The sequence below is a fragment of the Dermacentor variabilis genome, chromosome 11, assembly GCF_050947875.1.
Source record: "Dermacentor variabilis isolate Ectoservices chromosome 11, ASM5094787v1, whole genome shotgun sequence".
NCBI lineage: Eukaryota > Metazoa > Arthropoda > Arachnida > Ixodida > Ixodidae > Dermacentor > Dermacentor variabilis.
Window position 1 is genome coordinate 44008502 of NC_134578.1, and position 19807 is coordinate 44028308.

The 19807-nt window shown below is 45.0% G+C and overlaps 1 protein-coding gene across 2 annotated transcripts in view; it reads left to right on the forward strand.

Annotated features, from left to right (window-relative positions):
• LOC142564927 (uncharacterized) overlaps positions 1-19807 on the forward strand; it is a 180716-nt gene that overhangs the window by 73735 nt on the left and 87174 nt on the right. The window contains exon 1 of one of the 2 annotated variants that reach the window (XM_075676135.1): positions 5689-6112. The exons of the other annotated variant lie outside the window; for it this stretch is intronic. The gene's annotated coding sequence lies outside the window, so the exon portion shown is untranslated. Of the gene's footprint in view, positions 1-5688; positions 6113-19807 lie in introns of those variants that run through there. 2 annotated transcript variants of the gene reach the window in all.

Consider the following 19807-nt stretch of genomic DNA (forward strand, 5'->3'; position numbering starts at 1 on the left):
CGCTTCTTTTTTTCTTCACGTATATTTGCCTTCTTCCTATCCAAGTGCGTAAACTGCATGGCATGTGCTAGAATTTCGTCACCTTTCGTACATTTCTCGCCGTCTCGACAATAAATTACTGCGACAAACGTCAAGACAAGGTCAATAAGCTTTAAAGTGTTTCGCATTGTGAAACTTTTATGAGATCACGCGTTGAAATGCAATGTCCCGGTCTCGTTTTTGGGACATGCTTTAGAAATATAGCTACTGAAGAAAAATTCAGCGATACGATTGTCTTCTAGCTTAGGCATCAACAATACAAGTTCGCTATTTTCACGAGCCCGGAGAGTCTCACTCTGCTGTGACTTTCACACGAGACCAGCTCGTATGATAGATATTTGACCGGAGTCCCATGCATGACTAGCTTTGAACGCGGCACGCGCATTGGAGCAATTACTGAAGTCCCCACGCCTCTATGACCAACGGTGTTGTCTTCATTTGTGTCGCAACACCAATTGACACTCTCCGTGCTCGTTCTCCTTTCTTATTGTGTAGGGTAGCAAGGTTAACATGCGTTTGGTTGACTTCCTTCCTTTTCCTTGTACTCTGGGTTACGAGATAAGAGAGTAGCACCACCAAGTCATCGATAAAGAACATGTAATTATATTGCAGTAGACGCCTGGACATACCGGCATTGCTCACCGAGAAGCCCACTCGGTCCGCCGATATAGGAGGCCGGCCAGTTTCGATGCCCTTATCCAGAACAGCCACTGCAAGAAAACTTATTTTCATTGAAAAAGTTATGATACACACATATTGGTCTCCCCCCCCCCCCCCCCCCCCAATTTCACGAACTATGATCTTCGGGCACTTTTTTCATGCTTAAAGATGCATGTGCCGCCAAATGTTTCCCTCCCTGAGGTGGCATTGTTGTGCTGCCTCTGGCTCGAGGTGTTATTTATAACGGCCTACTCGTTCCCCTTCCTAGGAAGGGGTGGGGGGGGGATACGTCCATTTCATGTGTAACTCCGGTAAAACAGCAGAAACCATCGAGCACATTTCCTGTCTCTGTTTCTGGTATGACTTCAAGCGCGAACCTCTTCGTCCAGCATTAAACCGGCAGGGCTGTGGACCGTTTCCGTGAAGGGAGACTTGGGCCACGGTCGAGCGCGCCCATTGCACCGAAAGCCACAAAAGCGTTATTGCAGCAGCTAACGTCGACAGGTCTTGCCGACCATTTATAGACTGGGCGCATGCCTTCAAACGTGGCCGAAACCTGTGCCTGCTCTCTCTCCTCACTCTCGTTTCGCCTCACTTTCTCATTTTATTAGTGTAAGGTAGCAAACCGAATGCCCGTCTGGTTGACCCTCCTGCCTTTCTTCTCTACTGCCTCTGTCTCTCCCTCTTTCGCTGTGTCCGGAAAACGTTCCGCAACTGTTGAGAACACTTTGAGTGCACAGCGCTGTAGAACGCCTGCCTCCTTCGTTAACGGCTGACACCATGAGCCTTTCGGAAAGCAGTCACAATCACAAAGTTGATGGTACGCAATGATTCCGCTTGGAATAAACTCGTACCCAAAAAATGAATGCGAACCATATTGAACCACACCATGAGCGGCATTAAAAGACGTTCATTGTGAGAAATACAGGGCGCATATATGTAGGACGACTACGGGAATATCACATTCTGGTGCGTTGTTCCGGAGTACTGCAGATGATCACATAAGAGGCCTTCACGCGGAGTTGTTGAAGCAGAAATGCTTCAAAAAATTGTCCACAGAACGTTATAGTAGCACTCTTTCAACGTTTGTGCTGCCATGCGGTAGATAAACTAAAAAGTCCCGGGTTTGCGCAAGAGCATGGGCAACGTGAAATAATTTCACACACGGAGCAGTATAATAGCGGACTCTTCGATTGCGTTTGAGAAATATGCAAGAGTGAACCAAGAAAAAAAAACAGTCTACAGGCAAAGGAGTAGCTTATAAAACGCCAGCCTTGGCAAAACCGGCAACACAAAGGTGAATGAAATGAGCCGGAGATCTCGGACCTGGCAACGGTGGAAAGTATACAAAGGCCGGAAAAGTACGTTAGGCCCACGTGCTCAATATGGGCTTTAAATACGTCACTTCCGCGTGGGTGAAAGGAATCGTGGGCGTTAAACGATAGAAACAGCGTTAAACACTGCGTCCGATTCGGCGTACAATCTGTCGCGCGATCTTTCGCAACAGCAGCGAGATTTAATGGGTTTGAAACATGACCCATCCACTTCAAACAGTCGAAGCAATCATTCAGACACCTCGCACATCTTATGCGAAGCCGTGTCGTACCATCACCTGTCTTCAGTTGGAACATTCCTTGAAGAATCAATAAGAAGCCCAACCAGCGCATGCGCAAGATTTTCAACTTCGGCTTGCCAAAGCGGTCCTGTTCGCGAACATTTCGATCTGCAGGCTGGAAATGGTCTTTCAGGAAGCGCAAAAACAAATGCTCGTATCTTTTTTATGCACTTCTTATCGATTTTCTTGTTCGTCTAAACGTCAAAATAACTTGTTTTTGGGCGAGTTTGTTGATACTTGGTGAAGGAATTGCAATTCGAAAAAAAAAGAAGCCTGGACACCATGGGTACTACAAATGTGCAGTCTTTCGTTGTTTGTTTTATTTCAACTGCAATGAATTTAACAGGACGTGAACAGGTGTTCTTGCATTTGAAATTGGCGCCCATGCCAGGGCAAAATTATGTTGTGCGATTATTAAGCAGTACAAATGTGAAGTCGTGCCTTCACATTAGAAATAACTGTTTTAACAGCAAGGCTGATATGGTCTATATACAATGTGACCAATGTGCCAGTAAGTTATGACGAATAATATGAGCTGCATGCAAGGTATTATTACCGGTCATTGAACGAAGCGAGTTGTTGTTGAAGTGCTGATGAGCACAACTAAATCCATCCGGATGTGTAGACTTGTCGCTCGTAATGGCCTCGAAGATTTCATAAAATTGCCCTTGACGGTCGCGTAGTTGCTCCTCATTTGTTCACCTTGCCGATCAGGGCTATGCTCAGGGCAAGGTGTTTAGAATGTTTTAAACTGTATCGGAACGACGATTAGAACGCTTGCCTTCAGCAGTCAAAGAGCACTGCGAACTCGCCCTAATGCTGCACTTGCGTACATCGCTTTTGGCATGAAATTTTAGAATGTAACAACCTAATTACAGAAAGTGGCAGGAACAGGTACCTAATAACGGTTCCTGAAGAGACAATGCAGAGAACCACGGTCACGCGCGACCTGTGTGCTACGGCGCATAGGAAAGCAAGAATTTATAGCTTTCTTGAAATCTTGGCTCTATAACTGCTCAGTCGTTTTCGCAGAATTCATTCATGGAACAGTAGTTTCAGACAGATCACAAAGTGCCATCTTTAAGACCATGATAACTGCAGAATCGCGTATTACATTGTTCGTTTCTTTTAAAGCAATTTTCGACTATTCATCGAATCTATAGAAAAATATCTTCTGTCACGTGCCTGTGACAAAGAGTTTGTCCAGACAATTTTCATTATTGTGTCAGGGCTATAATCTTGCAATGCAGTCAGGCCTCATAAAAAGGCACAATTTACCACACATAATTCTTCCGCGGAGCACCTGCCCCCCCCCCCCCCCCCCCAGGAAATCAGAACAGTTTACCGGGATTCCAGAATAATGCTACTGATACGCGAAACGGGTGAATGTGGCACAGATTGCAGCACTGTCTGCTGTTTCTATTCATACAGAAATAGTTACATTTATGGCAGCAACGCTCACCCGCATATTAGAGTAAGCACGCTGAGAATGTCGGGAGAAAGAAGGTCCGCCGGTGATATTACAGACCTATAAACCGAAGTCTTTTTTTTTTTTTGCTTCAGTCTTTTTGTAGTCGCCACAGCTGCAAGATATGCTTGGATAATTTGCTAGCGCAATCTTACCGCCCACATGATTGATACGTTCCTAGAAATGAGGTGGGCATGTTTTATGTTACTTATGACAATTCACTGTAGAACAAAAAGCGGGAAAGCTGCAGACGAGTCACTAAAAAATTTAGCACATTGAAACAAAATATACGTTCTACTGAATGTATTTTAGAGACCACGCCTTCAGTATAAGGACTATGATGCTCCCTATTAGGGTATACTTGAAAGTGTTTTAAGGGACCATTCAAAGAATAATGAGCCATGTTTTCATCCTTTATGTCCGTTGACTTCTTGAGACCGTTAGTTGAAGTTCATCAAAAATTTTTTTCTAGTAATCTTCCTATTGAATCTAATTCACTGGTTAAAGGTACGGCAAACAATCCCAGATGAAGCCGATTATTTTACCATTTATAAACTGTTCTTCGGCCCAGATCAAAAAGTTCGTGTTCGTCATAGCTACATGCCGTTGGCCAGATGCCTTGGCTGAATTTATGTCCTAGATCATCATTGCTTAGTACTTGATTTTACGAACAGTTCCACTGCAGGAATGTTTGTTGCTGCAGCACTTTAAAGATATTCAAGGGGTCACTTGGCTTTCTAAAGAACGTTGTACTATGTAGTAACAGGATGATTTCATAAATCTGTGATCTTGTTTAAACATGCTATCTTGGTCTTTGGTGACACTTTATGTTTTTTACGGTGTACCCGCTGCTATATATACGCTAATTACATGCCAATCACGAAAAAAAGGACATCCCATCTCAAGAAGATGAACATTGCGAGCACCAGTTTGGACATTCAAACTAGTCACATGCATGGGCGAAGATAAAACAAAGACTTTTCTTCGCCAACCGCCTATATATAAGGGAAATCACGGTCAACCTTAAGGCTCTCAGAATAATACTGTGGGAGTAACCGCAGTGCAACGGTACAAGGGACAAGGTAAAATTAACTTCCTGTCTGTTTTTGCGCAGCGGTTCGTCTTATACAGAGCCCAAACCCGGAGCAAACATCCTGCATGAGGTTGCATGGTGCAATCGTCTTGCAAGCAATGTATAGGGACAAAGAGGAGGCAAATAATAAGTCGGACCGCCGACGCTACGGAAAGCGATAGATAAACACGAAGAGAAAAAAAAATGTGCAATGGTTTTACAACCCTGATGTGCTGGATTCGCATTCTTCCGCGGTTCACTGTTCATATATCTAAACGCACCGCTTGCTGTTTCGTGAGTTACCGCAACGAGAAGAGACTGATGGTTTCCGTACAGCAAGCGCTCTCTTGGGAAGCCACACCCATTTCTTTGTCGTCTGCATGCTCCCGCTTAGGTGTACGCGCCTACAGTTCCCGGTGCCCATCATTGTCACGCGTCTTATGCGCTACACCGCCGAATAGGCGCGAGTCCACACCATTGTCCAATCAAGGCACGAGAATTGTCACGTGATAGCGGCCTTCCTTTTTTTTTAGTCATATAAGGCCCGTAAATAGCATATCGTCTCGCCCCTTTCCTCCTCCTTCTCGAATCCTCTGTCGTGCCTGCTTGAAACCTCCACCGCGCCAGACGATTGCATTTTCTCACACGCCGCGCTTGCCGATAGGGCGTGGGCTTCATCTCCGCTGTTACGACTGACGTCGCTGCGACCGCGGCGACCAATCAGAGCACGCCTGCGTCAGGACCTGGGGGGAACGCAGGGCCACTTATGTCACCGTTACGATACGCGTTACGTTACCCGTTCGCAAGCTCAGCCGTGACAGTTAAAAGGCCGGGCTTGAGATGTACCCGCTCAAAGCTGCTGGCGCTCGCGGACCGTTAGGAACCCATTAAGAAACGCGGGAAGCGAGCGCCGTGATCGCAGCGTCGAAAGGTTTTAGCCAAGATAGGCCACAAGCGAAGACGTTTCCAATCGCATCTGCATTACCAAGCAACGTTCTCCAACTGGAAAGTGCATGAATAAGGACCTACCGTGAATTGAAAGATATACATCCGACGGATGCAACAAAGCAGCAGCAGAAGAAGTGCACGTTCTTCTTGGGTTGCGGTACGTGATTTATTGCCATTGTGAAGTTCCATTTTTAACGGGAGCTCCAAGCTAAAGGAAGAATCTCTTTTCTTGCTACCTCGTCGTCTTCTGCGCCTGTCTTCAAGAGAAAAAGTGTCCAACCCACATTCATACTGTCATCCTCAAGAAGGGGTGAGTCTGCAGTTTTTGCTGTCCTCTTTTTTACTTCTATTCATTTACCCTTGATGCAGTTGTGACATTATTTACGTGGTCTGCTTACTAACCTCATTCAAATTTGAATGCATGGATGCCGCGTCCTGATTGGAAAACGGAATTTTTGTTGTTCACTCAAAGAAAAAGTATAAGCGAACTTCGGTATACCCTCATTCCACTACGTATAACGATCAATCTTGGGCACATTTTTCTTCTTCATACTTCTGCGGTATAGAAAGTCTCTGTGGCACTGAAAACGCGCTTGATTAGATGTGGCGGAAGAAAACGGTATCGTGAACGAAAATTGAAGGCCGAAAAAAATTTACTTTTATAAATTTGGCCAACCTTGAAAAGAGAGAGAAAAAGAGACTTGTGAGCAGCGTCAGCAAATCAAGGGCAGTCTATGGAGACAGCGCCATTTTTTAATAAGTTTTGTCATCGCGACGTATGAAATCTATACCGAGATCAATCTCATCCGCCACCCGAACTCTTGGATGATAAAGCTGCACGCGATATAAAAGAACGAAGTCAGCTTTTCGGTTTTCAAATCGCTTCCATATTAACTCACTCCGATGCTCTTTAAGAGCGTATTTACAAACAGCAGGAACCTAGCGTTCAGATTCTAAATAGCAATAATTGTTAGAATTATTTAATCTATTAATCAATCAGTGTTCATTATTTCACCGTGCGCGAACCTGTTCTCGGTAGCGCTTCTGGCACTTCGCTAATTTCGAACGCATGCGTGAGCTGATACGACAATATGCGCAAAAGTCGAGAGACATAAGCAAGGCAATATTTTTTTTTTCTTAATGGAGGCACAACAAAATACGAAGTACATAGAAATGACAGGCTTAATCGCAAATTTCAACGCGATAGCGTTAAGGAGCCTTTGTCGCAGAAATAGAGAATTTTGAAACCCATATACCCAGGCCTTTAATGTGACGCAAGAAATTCACCGAACTAATTGAATTTCTCAAGCTAAAATACGTCGACAAATTGTAAACTGCGACATAAGCACTACCTACAGAGATGGTAACTCTCGGATTGTAATTGCAATATACGAGAAAACATAATTGTTTCGCGAAAACTCAAACAAACCTCTTTCCTAGCGCTTATAAAAATCAGAGACCCTAGACGGCGTCCGCCATTTGCGCACGCCGGCGCGTAAGTATCTCAGAGTCCACGGAGCAGCGCGCCCGCTTCCTTGAAATACTGGCAGATGGCGCTCGCCTCCGCCGCATCGCGGCCCCTGCAAGAAGCCGCGTTTCTACCAGAAGGCCCGCCTTCGTGCATATCGTTCGCCGCAAGCGTTCCCCCGTAAACGTTACAGTTCTGTGCGCTGAAGTTGCCGGGAGGCGTGAGAAGCAGTTAAGGATCTTTGAATGCTCTCGGCGTTCCACTCTTAAAGGTGAAGCTTAAGCGTCCTCAAATTTTTTTTATAAAATACATCTGGCGGAAAATGCAACTACAGATAGTTTACACGGGCCATAACAAAAGCACTATGAACAACAGAAATGTTAAGAACAAATTAAACATCTGTGTCGGACAGCAGACAAAGCAAATGGAAGTCCTGGTGCGAGGCAACCTCAAGTACTTTGAATGTTACTAATGTTCGGAAACAGCGTCACTTTTGTTGCTTATTACTTTGAAAATATGTGTTTGTTGTGCTCTTCGGGAAGAATCTATCAATCTTGGTTCTGGAGAATTTCTAGTAGCACCTGATTATACATTAACTGAATATGCGTGAATGTGGGACCATTGCCCTCTTGCATGGGGCACATCAGCTTCGAATCTCTAGAAATACTGCTGATGCAAGAAAAAAAAACGCGCTATTGCAATTGTGCCGTACAACTCACACACTGAAGGTCTTTTCAGCAAGTACAACATAACAAAAATCATCCTCTCTACACACAAACTCTCCTACGCACCTACTACTTTCAGGTAAAAGATAGAAGCAACTTAATAACAAATATAGCCAACGTAAAAGAGAATACGCCCACATATGAGACGCGCAGCCATGAAAAATGGCTCGTACCTTTCTCGAGAACAAATTACGGCCATCAAATTGTCGCACATACCTTGCCACGTTTACTAAATTCTTATCTAGAAGCCGGAATTGGCATCCATGCCTTGACACCATCGAAGCTCATCTGTCTGGCGAAAACTAAGATTCAAATCACCACAGTGCAGTAAAACCACGTGTATTCACAGTGAAAGAAATGTAAATACTCTCTTTAATGGATGTAACGCACTGTTATTTGCTTTTCATTTCTGAAAGTGTTCTTTGCCACCGGACTTCCAATATGTAAAGAGGGCCAGGGACCACTCAAGCTGCCAATAAGCAGCTTTTACCTTGGCCCCCCTCCATCTGCTTGTAAATGGGCCCAAATAAAATGAAATGAAATGAAGTAAGATGTCAGCAAAAGGTAAAACGAAGGCGATAAATTTTTATCCCATAGAGCAGGTACGTTAAACTCACTTAACAAGAAAAACAAACAACGGTAATTATTGATGGTAATGGAGTTACTGATATGTATGTCAGGGGATCTGTAGAAAACCGTTTTTTTTTTAATATATTCTATTCTATAAAAAAGTATCGTTAGCAGCTATGTTGAGCATCTAAAGCAGTAGCATTTCTATAGCAATATTGAATCTTGTGAAAGAAGCTTGATGCCATATAATAGTGCTTCATCCAATCAAGCTTCATTTCGCATGTGCTCTCAAATGAAGTGATAGAAACGCTACACCTTCTTATAGAAACTCGCAGGGCAAGAAAACGCGCAATCAGTGAACGGCTCATGAAGACATTTTGCAAGATTTTTTTTGCTGCATCCTCTGATAAGCATAATGCACATGAATGCTCGTCTACATGCTGTAAGATTAATAGGCCAATAATTTATTGCATTTTATTCCATCAGTGATAGACCCGATTTCCTCCCCTCGCCACTAACTCTTAATTGTTAGGTTATTTTTTGGTACAAACTAGACAGCCCTGCTGGCCTCTAAAAACCTATTTGACGAATGGCGGCAATTTTCGAACATGGCAAGACCTCAGTCTAATCTCGACAACGGTGATCCTTTTGTCGAAGAACAAGTCCTGACAAAACTGAGGTCGCGATCCCCAACAATCAACTAGCCAGTGATAACATAGCGTTGTGCATTTCTTCGATAATGCAGCGTACACTTGAAAGGCATTTAGTATGAACGTAGAGCGGGACACGTTTAGTGCGTACATCATTACAAAAAGTTGAACCTAGGTTTCTCTGAAGGTTTCGCCAACGCAGTAACTATTCTGTTTTTTTTTTTCGAAGCTTTCATGTGTATATTTTTCCAGTAGTGTGATAAAAGTTAGTCTTTGTGAATGCCAAATTGATAATCCATAAATTCTTATACGCCTCATATAGCACAATTCTACTTATCTCGTATGATCGTATGAGGCGAAACGTTAAAGAAAGTGCATTCGCATTACATCATTAGCTATGGTCCACATGCGGCACGTGATATTTTTTTGTAGTGCTCGATATGAACTAACTACTTCATATTGCGATTTCGCATAAAGACACTATGTTCTGCAGGCACGGAGTTAACCATGCGAACAATGTCTCCTATACATCTTTGTTAACATCGTATCTATTTGGGCTAGTTGAAATAGTGAATAATATACGAGATCAAGACGGCAAGATATGTGACTGCTTTAGATGACGTGCCGCATTCAACTACATCAGCTATAGTGCACATCTGGTCGTCATGGTTCTACTTCACATGTGTGTGCTGTGATGTCATGCCTTTCGTGCCGGCATGCTTCTGCCTTTTCCTCCCTTCAAGGTGTTGCAATTTTGCAATGTTAAGACAAATACTAGCGGGAAGAAGATGCTACGTCTTCGTCCCTTCTCGGCGTTGTTGCGGCTAGTGCTTTTCCAGAACCGCTTAATTGCCTTCCGTGCTTCCGCGTCAGTTGAACGAAAGCAAGCCGACAAACAGAAAGATCCACAGCACTGAAACGTAGCGAAAGTAAATAGAGCGAGAGCGACGTAAGACTCAACGAGCGAGGAAGCCGTGCCGTCTCTTATCCGCCGCCCATCCGTCAGCCTTGGCGAGCTGTTGACAGAGCGTTCGAGTCGGCCGCTTTAATTAACCGAGCGTTTGCCCGCGAGCGGCTTCTAGAGCGACGTCGGGGCTCATAAATCACGGGGGAAAAAGAGGGGGTGAGGCGACTGCGCGCCGTCTGTGGTGTCGTGGTATTTGCCTCCCTTACGGACCGCGATCCACTGCTCGAGTCTGGAGATTTGTCCGAGGCTGTAAATTAGGCACGGCGGGTAGAAAACCGAAAACCGGCTCGCCGCAAGTGCTCGCGTGTGTTGTGCGAGAGCGCGTGCTTGTGTGCGCGCCTACGGGCCACGAGCCGTGTCCAGTAATTGCGCTCTTAATCTTGTTTCCTAGAGAAGTGGAACGTATGTTCAACGAGGTTAGGAGCGTAGGAGCAAATGAGGGAGGCGTCGCCGTTACAACCCCGGCAACGCCGATCCAGCGTGAGCGTAAATATTAAAAATATTCAAAATTCCCGCGATGACGCAGGTAGTGATGCAGAGAAACCATTTGCAGCACGCACGGTAGTCTAACCGGTTAACTCCAGTTCAATGCGCAAGGAAGTTGGATCGTAGTTCGTTGGACTCGCTTGGCTATGGACCAAGCAGGCACGTTGACTGCTTTCGCGCAACCGTGTTGCTAGTCTTTGTTTTCGTTACGTTATCTTCACGCATAAATTCACTTAGCTCGAAACATATACGAAAACAGGAAAGGCCTCATTGGCAGCGAAATCATGGATTTGTTGAAAGCTAAGGCGAATACCATCACCTTATGTTTTGTCACCTGGGGGCATTGTCTATATATATATATATATATATATATATATATATATATATATATATATATATATATATATATATATATATAATGTGGGCGTGCAGCGTGGATTTTAATGTTCCCCCATGTGCGTAATCATGATCAGCACCTTTCATCTTCGTTTTCACGATCGGTCAGGCGAGGTTTGACTACAGCCCGCTACAGTGATACTCATGTGAATGAGGACAGAAGGCAGCACCAGGACCGCAACACTGGCCCTTCACCGTCATCTTTCTTGCCACTCAGGCCTCACCCGCATATGGGCCGTAACATACCTACATAATTACCGTGCTTAAACGAGGCGTTGTCTTTTTTTCTTACTTGAATAATCTTCGTGGTGCTCCTTTATTGTCCCATTAAGTGAAGTAGAAAAAGAATCCCATCACAAGACTCGTCTTATCCAAAGACGCCCTAGTTGAATGTACTTTGCCTAGGCTCAAATGGACTTGATAAAACATGAACTGCCGCAGCCATGCCCGTATTACTACGGTCGCCGGCTTTCAGCAGCGGCGATCCCTTTGGATTACAAGCACGGAAGAACAAAGCACACCGAGTGGAAGCGACCATGATCAAAGGGTGTAGCGCCGGACCTGAAGCCCAGCGTAAGGCGCCGCGTGGATTAGGAAATGTATGCGGTGAGATTATAAAGGAGCTTAAAAAACTAGGGATGCTTTTCCTTTGCACGTGCTAAAAGGAAGAAAAAATAATGGAACTTAGTATCGCTCGAATCCCCTTGTTCATTCCTTGGTGCATCAATCTAATTGTATTCTGGCTACCCTTTCGCGTCGCAGGCACTGGCTAATTACTAACCCTTGCCCATCCTTTTGAGTGCTCGAGTAAGATGATCAATTCTAATCCCTCGAGCGCACCACGGCTTGCAGCTCCATAAAGCGCGAAGGATTACAGACGGTGGTGTGCAGTAAATATAAAACACTGTTCTATGGTATTCCTTTCTTGTGTTTATTCTAAGCTTTCCTTTCCTTTAATTTCCCGTCTTGGAAGCGGCTTGGCTAAGGTCACGTCTAATGAATTAGCTTTCAAAGGATAACCCACATTTATTGAAAATTTTGTAACACTGATATGGCCGGGAGGGCTCTGCCTCACCCACGTTTGCCATAATAAAATGGACCTTATTTCCAAATGCGGTGCAAGAATTTTACGTATGAAACTTCGTGGGCATGCGTTGGGCGGAGCGAATAATACCTGACGTAAATGTCGGCACGTTACTGCACGAATCAGAATCTAATTAAAAAAAGCAATTCTTCGTCCCAAAAGTTTCTCTCGCAGGGTTCGTTATCTGTCTTCACCTGCGCGCTTTCGGTATTTGATGTGCATTCACTTTGCGGGTTGCCCTTAAAGAATGTTGCCTAGGATCTCTCGTCTCCCAGATAGTGTTTTCTTTAATTCAGCAAGAGTACTCAGAGAAACAACGAACCAGAAGTGTCTTACCATAAAGATCTTGCGGATGATGGCTCTACATGTAATGAAATACAGTTAAGCACGAATTTATCCTATTGACTAGATGGCCTACGTGTACATAGAAAGCCTCCGTTTTCGCTATACTTGTGATTTGTGTTTTCTCTGCATTTGCGCTTTCCAAGACTCGGCATTCTTGTTGAACAAGAATTGTGAGTACCAGTTATTATTGAAGTGACGTGATCAAATGACCTGGAACTTGTGTTGTGCCTTGCGATTCCTGCTGATATACTAGATAAAAATACAGTCGTAATAATAATAATTATAGCCTACCCAGATAAATTATTGCTTCAAATTCCATTACCCAGTCAGGTGCCCTAAATTTAACGTTACTATTTGGAATCAATACATACGTCTGTGAGCCAGTAACTTAGCTGATTTATCCTTTCTCTTCGTTAAAAAAACCGAAACTATTTCGGCGAGTATCTTAATTCAACATGACAAATGAGCGTTTCTCAAGCGATTTTTTTTGGGAAGGTGTAAGAACACCATATATGGTCAATTGGAAAAATTATACAAGAATAAAGCTCAAGAGTTTCCCTCTATAATTTCCCACATTTCTGATGCAAGCAGTCTTCCACGTAAAGAACACAATGTCATTTTTCTGCACCGCCTTCTAAAAAAATCTATCATATGATTGGGCACCTTGTTGCAGCTAAGGAATGAGTTTGAGATCATAAATATAAGTAATATCGCTATTCTGATCCAGATATTACCTCTGGTCCGTTGTGTCCTTCTCTAGGAGGAAAGCATTCGAGGTGATAAGTGAAATATTGACAGCCAACGTTATGGCAGGAAACTAGGGCTAAATTTACGAAGCACCTCATCTGTAATTGCCGCTTCCTTTTCACCGGCGTCTTTCGCTAATGATGTGTCCTAGCTTAGAATTGGCTCTCATCCGGGCCGCACGAACAGGTTCTATCGTAAGCAGCAGTTTTGTGAGTGCTAGCCTCGTTCGTAAATGAGGTAAAACTTGAAGAAAACGCAGAATCTGCCAATCCCACATTTACAAAAGACAGAAGCTTCGGACGTTTACAGTCTCTCCCAAACGCCGTACGCTTAGGAGAGGGCGATTCTCAGGTGGCGTGGATTCCCTAAAACTGGGCAGATTACGCAGTGAACAAAAATGGCATACGTGCTGTGCAGTGCGAACGAAAGCGCGGGAAACGAGACACACAGTTGGTCACAGCTTGCAGCCTTCGCGGCTGAGACCTCGGTGCTGCACCGATAGGAACAAGACAAATAGCAGGAGAAGACAGTTCTGGATTCGTATCCACATACTCGACGCCGCTTAAGCACAGAAGCAAATGTCCAGATAACGGGGATTAACAGTAGGCGCGGCGAGAAGGGAACGAAGGAAGTGGCCCGGGGTAGGTTGTAAACAATGCTGTACGTACTCCATGTGTGCGTGTGTTTGCGTGAGCGTGTGTTTGGGTCGGAGAGAGAGAGAGAGATAGAGAAAGAGAAAAATGGCCGCGAACAAGCAATGTTGCTGTGACACCCCGAGCTTTGCATGCTTTGCGAACTGCGCTCTTCCTACAGCCCACTGCAGGGTATGATACGAGAGACTCATTGTGAGCGCCCCGTTGTCGCATGTCCCATGCGTTACGGCATGCGTACATGGTTGGGCACGCATAAACAGCGAGCGTCCGGACTGAGCGCCACGAAACCCAGCGTCTCGCTTTTTATAGGAAGGGCCGAAATCAAGTTATTCTAACTCAATCTACCGGTTCTCGGTGGTCCTAGAGCATAAAGCCCTCGCAATTTATTCCTTTTGTTGTTGTTGTTCTTCTTCTTGTTGTTGTTGTTGGCGCGCCATGCGCGGAATGTATGAGTCAGGGGCGGGCTGGTGCGGAAAGTTTGCTGCCTCCTTCACCAGCCTAGACGTCACAGCTGAGCTCTTTGTCCCTGGCGCGGTTCGCTTTGATTCCACCGAGTCATCAATTTGTTGCGGAGTTGTTTCAAAACAAACCGCGACGCGTGTGAAACTGTAACCTTTAAAATAAAGTTCACTGGAAGGCTGTTTTTAGTATCTTTGTGTTGTCTCACTAATCCTATTCTATGACCTATAGCTAAGAGGGAAACACAATTCGTTGGGTTTCTCCGCAGGACATCGCAGTTTGCAGGTGTGGCGTGAATAGTAGAGAGTCGAGGCGAGAGCAAGACGTGACTTAGCGCTCACAAATCTGCTGCTCTTAGCACTGCTTCCGTTCTCGTATGTGTTTTTTTTTTTTTCGCGCTGCAGGAGCGCAGGATAATTGGCGAATGCGTACAACTCACGTTGGTAATACGCACATTGGTCACGCTCAGCGGATGGAGAGCTTGCGCCTGAAGTTCGGCATGATTGTGTCTTGCGATATGTTTTACCAATGCCATTATCATTGTAGCCGCACGTATGAAAAAGTATGAAACATTTTCCGCACTTTTTGAATACTTTATTACTCTGAGAGAGTAAGTTTATGCAACAATGGCAGCTTGCACTACTTGGTGTTATCAAACATTTTAGCGCATAGACTATTTACAGGTTTAATAAAAAAAGAGTTATGGCTTTACCGTTAGGTCCATCGCACTATACTTACATAATCTATAGGGTAAATGAATATGGTACTCAAATTTAAGAGGGGCGATGACGCTTGTTTGACATTGGCTGTTCGAATTGCTTTCAGGAATAACTTTTGGCCATGTTTGAAGTGCTCTGCCGTCCGAGAAGAAAAAATCCTTTAATTGATATGTACTATAATTAGTGAGTGAAGAATCACTGGCAAAGCTGAATTAAATGTTCTGGCCGAAAATGCCGGATTTTAGAGGGGGCTGATTTCTAGAAATACGTTGAAGCCGCTGAGATGAATTAAAGTAACTGTACAAGGTCGGTGTCTGTAATGTGCATAACGAATACGTCGGCCTCTAATCTATCTATCCATACTCGACCGCTTCATTGCACGTCACATAATGTCTACTCCCGCTTTTTTAATCTTATTATTTATATATGTATACATTTTGCTGTTATGAATTTAAGGAAACAATTATAGCCGTTAGTACGTCGTCGGCTATAATGTTCGTCGCATTGGATACAAAACAATTTGCGAATAGAAAGAAGAACACTAGAAAGTGTAGAGGATGGTTTAAGAACATGAACGCAGCAAATTGAAGTAAAGACAGACACATAATGGAGAATGAGAACATGCGCACAACTTCAAACTTTTCTTGATAGTGTGACCATCAGAAATGTACATAACTTCACGTAACGACATCGGAAAAACTTAAAAAAGCAAAAGTATGACCTGGTGTAGATATAGGTGCCTTTTCAAGCGTTGGTTGGAACACGACGATATAAAAAAACATTCACTTGCACACAGACCTCTTGTGAACATGGCATCTCTCGCACACGTCGCACGCCCTGCGCCAAAATAGGGGACTTTTCTTTAACCGCGACGCCATTTCGGCCGAAATTCTATCCGCAAGAAGAGGTAGCAGAAATCTATCGTCTCTGAACACGTCAGCGTCCTAGCAGCTTCTCGGCTTTCGCAGCAAGGGGACAGACGAGTTTTACTAAGCAAGTAGCGGAGAAGACAGAGTGTACGTTTCTCGAAATAACTGCAAGGTAAACCTTTGTTCTAGCTTGTAGTTTCATGAAACATAATCCGAAGCAACCAACTCGAGAGGAGTTTCGGGACATTAGAAAGACAAGACAGGAAACAGCAACCCGTTGCTACAAGAAGAGTGTTCTCAAGTGAGTTGAACAAGACTGCAAAATGCGGAGAACTCGATATGGCCGCGATGCTATCGGGAGCTATATAAAACAGACACGGTTTGCTCGCACGTCTATGGTTTAACCTGTTCGTATCATACGCGGCTCTGGCGAAACGGCAAAAAGAAAGAAAAGTTCGAAGCAAGCAAACACAGTCGACTCTGGACGCCTCACCGACGAAACAAGCTAGATTCCTCGCGCGCTTTCTCTTAGCTTTCTTCCATGTTTGACTTTGCCGTCTGGTGCAAACGCCGGGCGTTTCGCAGCTGCCCTTGGGACTGCAAAGGGGTTCTGGATTCCCGAGACCTCGACTAGCCAGAACGAATGCCAGGAGTAGCATTGCATATGCAGTGACCGTGGGTGGGGGCGCTTATCTCGGGCTTCCACACAAAGTCACGCATCACGACTCTGGGTGTGATAGGAGGTTCTGCTGTGCTCCCTGCACGGTCGGCGGTTCCATTTGGACCAGTCCGAAAGCGCGTTACAACTCCTGACCTTACGCCTGCATTGCACACGGCCTGTTGAGCGTAAGAAATATTAAATAGCTAGCCAGGTTGGGGAAAAAGTCAGTTCAAAGCGCCTGCCGTATCCCGTGACCTCATTTCAGCATCGACGACAGCCTTGAGAGCTGCAAAAACAGTAGCCCAGCTGTTGCACTTCGAAAAAAGGTGAAAGTACACTGCCAAATTTGGGGGAGGCGGTTATCGTCGACGTTAGTGAAACGGAAGCATTCGGCCGCCTGCTTCCAGTGAAAGGTTCACCCACCCCCAAAGTGAGCATTGCTTTTCAGCAGCATAAAAGAAAAAATGTATACATTTTTTGGTGCTTTTCTACCTGAATATAAAGAATTCCCTCCCAGGACCTCGCAGCTCCCGTTCACTGTTACGAAGCTTGAAAATTGAAAACTCAAGCAAGCGTAACTCGGTGTCACAACAAACCACAAGTCGTCTTCTGCCCCGTTTGATGTCGCCCAGCCGTTTCCTCTGACATAAGCTATACTTATAATTGGAGCAACTACCTTTCCTCTACACGCGCGCCTATTTCCGCACAAGTGCACTAACGACGAAAGCACAAGAAACATAACTTAAACTGGGAAAAAGGAAAAACAAGTCTGAAACACTTCTTACATTGTATGACTTGAACTTCTGGTGTTGTGGCTTTTCATATTCTAAATCTAATGTCCTGCAACCTCTTAGCCGTAACCTGTACAGAAGAAACAACTTGAGTGTCAAACTGCTCTAACCAACTCGAAAAAGAAAATGTGTGGTGCGGTTTGTTCACGCTTTTTCTCCTTTGATCTGGTTTGGATTGTACATCTTGCATTTCAGACAAACTGTAGCACCAAAGCAACGTTAAACCTGTCAGAACAGCTTATGAGTTAACTCTTTCTGTTCTGGCTTCCTTAGTTCACACGATTCCATAATTTACTTTTATGAGGAAACTCGCTTGCTAAACTTGCCCCTTTGAGCGTACAGGCGGGCCCTTCGCTTTTGCGAAAAATGGTAGGGCGAGCACTAAAATCTTGGCCAACATTCACGATATTGACAATAACTCCTGTTTTGCCAGCGAAGAGGAGACCGCTTTCACAGTCTCGTGCTTGGAAGAAAGCAGCGTCGATCCGTTACTTGGATTTTTTTTCTGCACATGGCCCATTGAACGTAAAGGCCGGCGTCTGTATCAGCGAAACGACACCTAAATTTCCATTTGCTGCGACGCCACTTCACAAACGCGCCTGGGCGGAGCAGAGCGGGCGAAGCGGTACATTTGCTAAGCCTTAGCGCGCCAGGTGCTGCGTGAGGGGAGAGGGCGTCGCCGCGACTCGCCTCTGTCTAACCCCCGCCGGGCTGAGCTGCTGAGCGCTCCTGCCGGCCTTGGTGGCCTCTGCTGCTTCCTCGGTCTTCGTCGCACAGGATGCGACTGTAATGAGGCGTTGGCACCGCAGACTGCTGCTGCTTGCCGGCTCGTGCAGCACGTAGCGCTATGGAGTCTCAAGCACGTACCATGTCGGCGACCGTACATTCGGTAGTAGCGAAACGTAGCCGTCCACGCCCGTTCGCCGAAGACGAAGTAACGGGGACGCAAGAAAGCAGCATAACGAGCGAAGAGGCAGAGGCGCATCCTGGCGATGCCCTCTGCCCTGACGCAACACCTGGCGCGCTAACGCAACAGCGGAGGCTTGCATGTGCGGACCGGTTTCGTCATCGGGCGCAGCATTCAGCCGTAGCAGAACGTGTGCATGCGCACTGTCCCCGTGTTGGAATTCAATGCGCCTAAAGTACTCGATCCCGCAGTGCGTTAAAAACTCTAAAAACGGTAACGTAGAAACTGTGAAAAGATAACTTGCATCGATTTGATCGCAATACTCGATAATATATCCGGCGGCGAAACCCGAAAAAATTACTTGCAGCGCAAAACTTGAAGGGCCACTCAGCGGCGTACAAATGGACATTAATGCTTTCGCATTCACCTGTCACAAAAACTTCTTACGTGTCCGTGAATTCTTTTTAAGAGTCCTCTCCACGACACACCGTTTCACCCGCGTCAACATACCAGTCTCAGGTAGCTACGTCACTTTAACCCCTTGCAGACAATGTTCGAATTAAAGTATGCGTACATGTTGAAGTCATAGCTACTTCGTTGACAGAGAGAATGTTCTTGTTAGTTTGCCATGCATTCATATCTTAATTAATTATTAATGCTCATTTTAGTTTAGCACTGCATTCAGCACTGCGGTGTGTGTTTAGTTCCACGCACCCACTTCCTTTATTTCCGATCTGATCGCAAGATACTTAGCGTCCCTCCCACATTATTCAATATTCGCATTACAATATTCGCATCCACGACTCTTGCAAGGTCTTGTTCTCGGGAGCAGCACTTTTTGCACCTATTGCGCTGAATTATGAAGATTCCCATAACTAGGCAGCAGACCTCATCCCACGCTTACGTATTATGTCATACTGCTTAATGATAGTACAGCAATTTGGTGTTCTGCACACACAAACTGAATAAGCGAAATCGCACTAGCGACGCACATGTCGGTCAGTCAAAGCAATATTTTGTCATTTATATTCTGGATTGATGCATCACATGAAAGTCTCTTTAGGGATGATGAAAATCTTCGATTCTATACACATGGGGTGTAACGTTGCAAATGTTCCATGGGCAGAGTACCTACATATGCCTGTGTGCTGAACGAGCGGCGAACCATGGCTAGAATTGCGCAGATTGAAACCGATCTCCTCAAAGCGACGTTCAACGTTCTCATGCAATCATCATTATGACGTGAACAGAGGAGGGGGAAATGAACCCGTCGTAATGAGGCATAAATAATATGCCCCCTTGGCTTGTACTCGTGCGTGCTGGTTTCGTTCCAAGGAAAAAAAAGTCGATGTTTGAATACTCGACTGGCCAATCTGACTGGATGGAAATAGAATTTTGTTCCGAATCCATTCCCTTTCTTACAAGCCTCTACAGTTTTTTCTTTGCTTCTTTCTACATGTTCTATTGCGGCAGGGGCGGGGTGGGGGGGGCGTGTTTGGCTTCTGAGA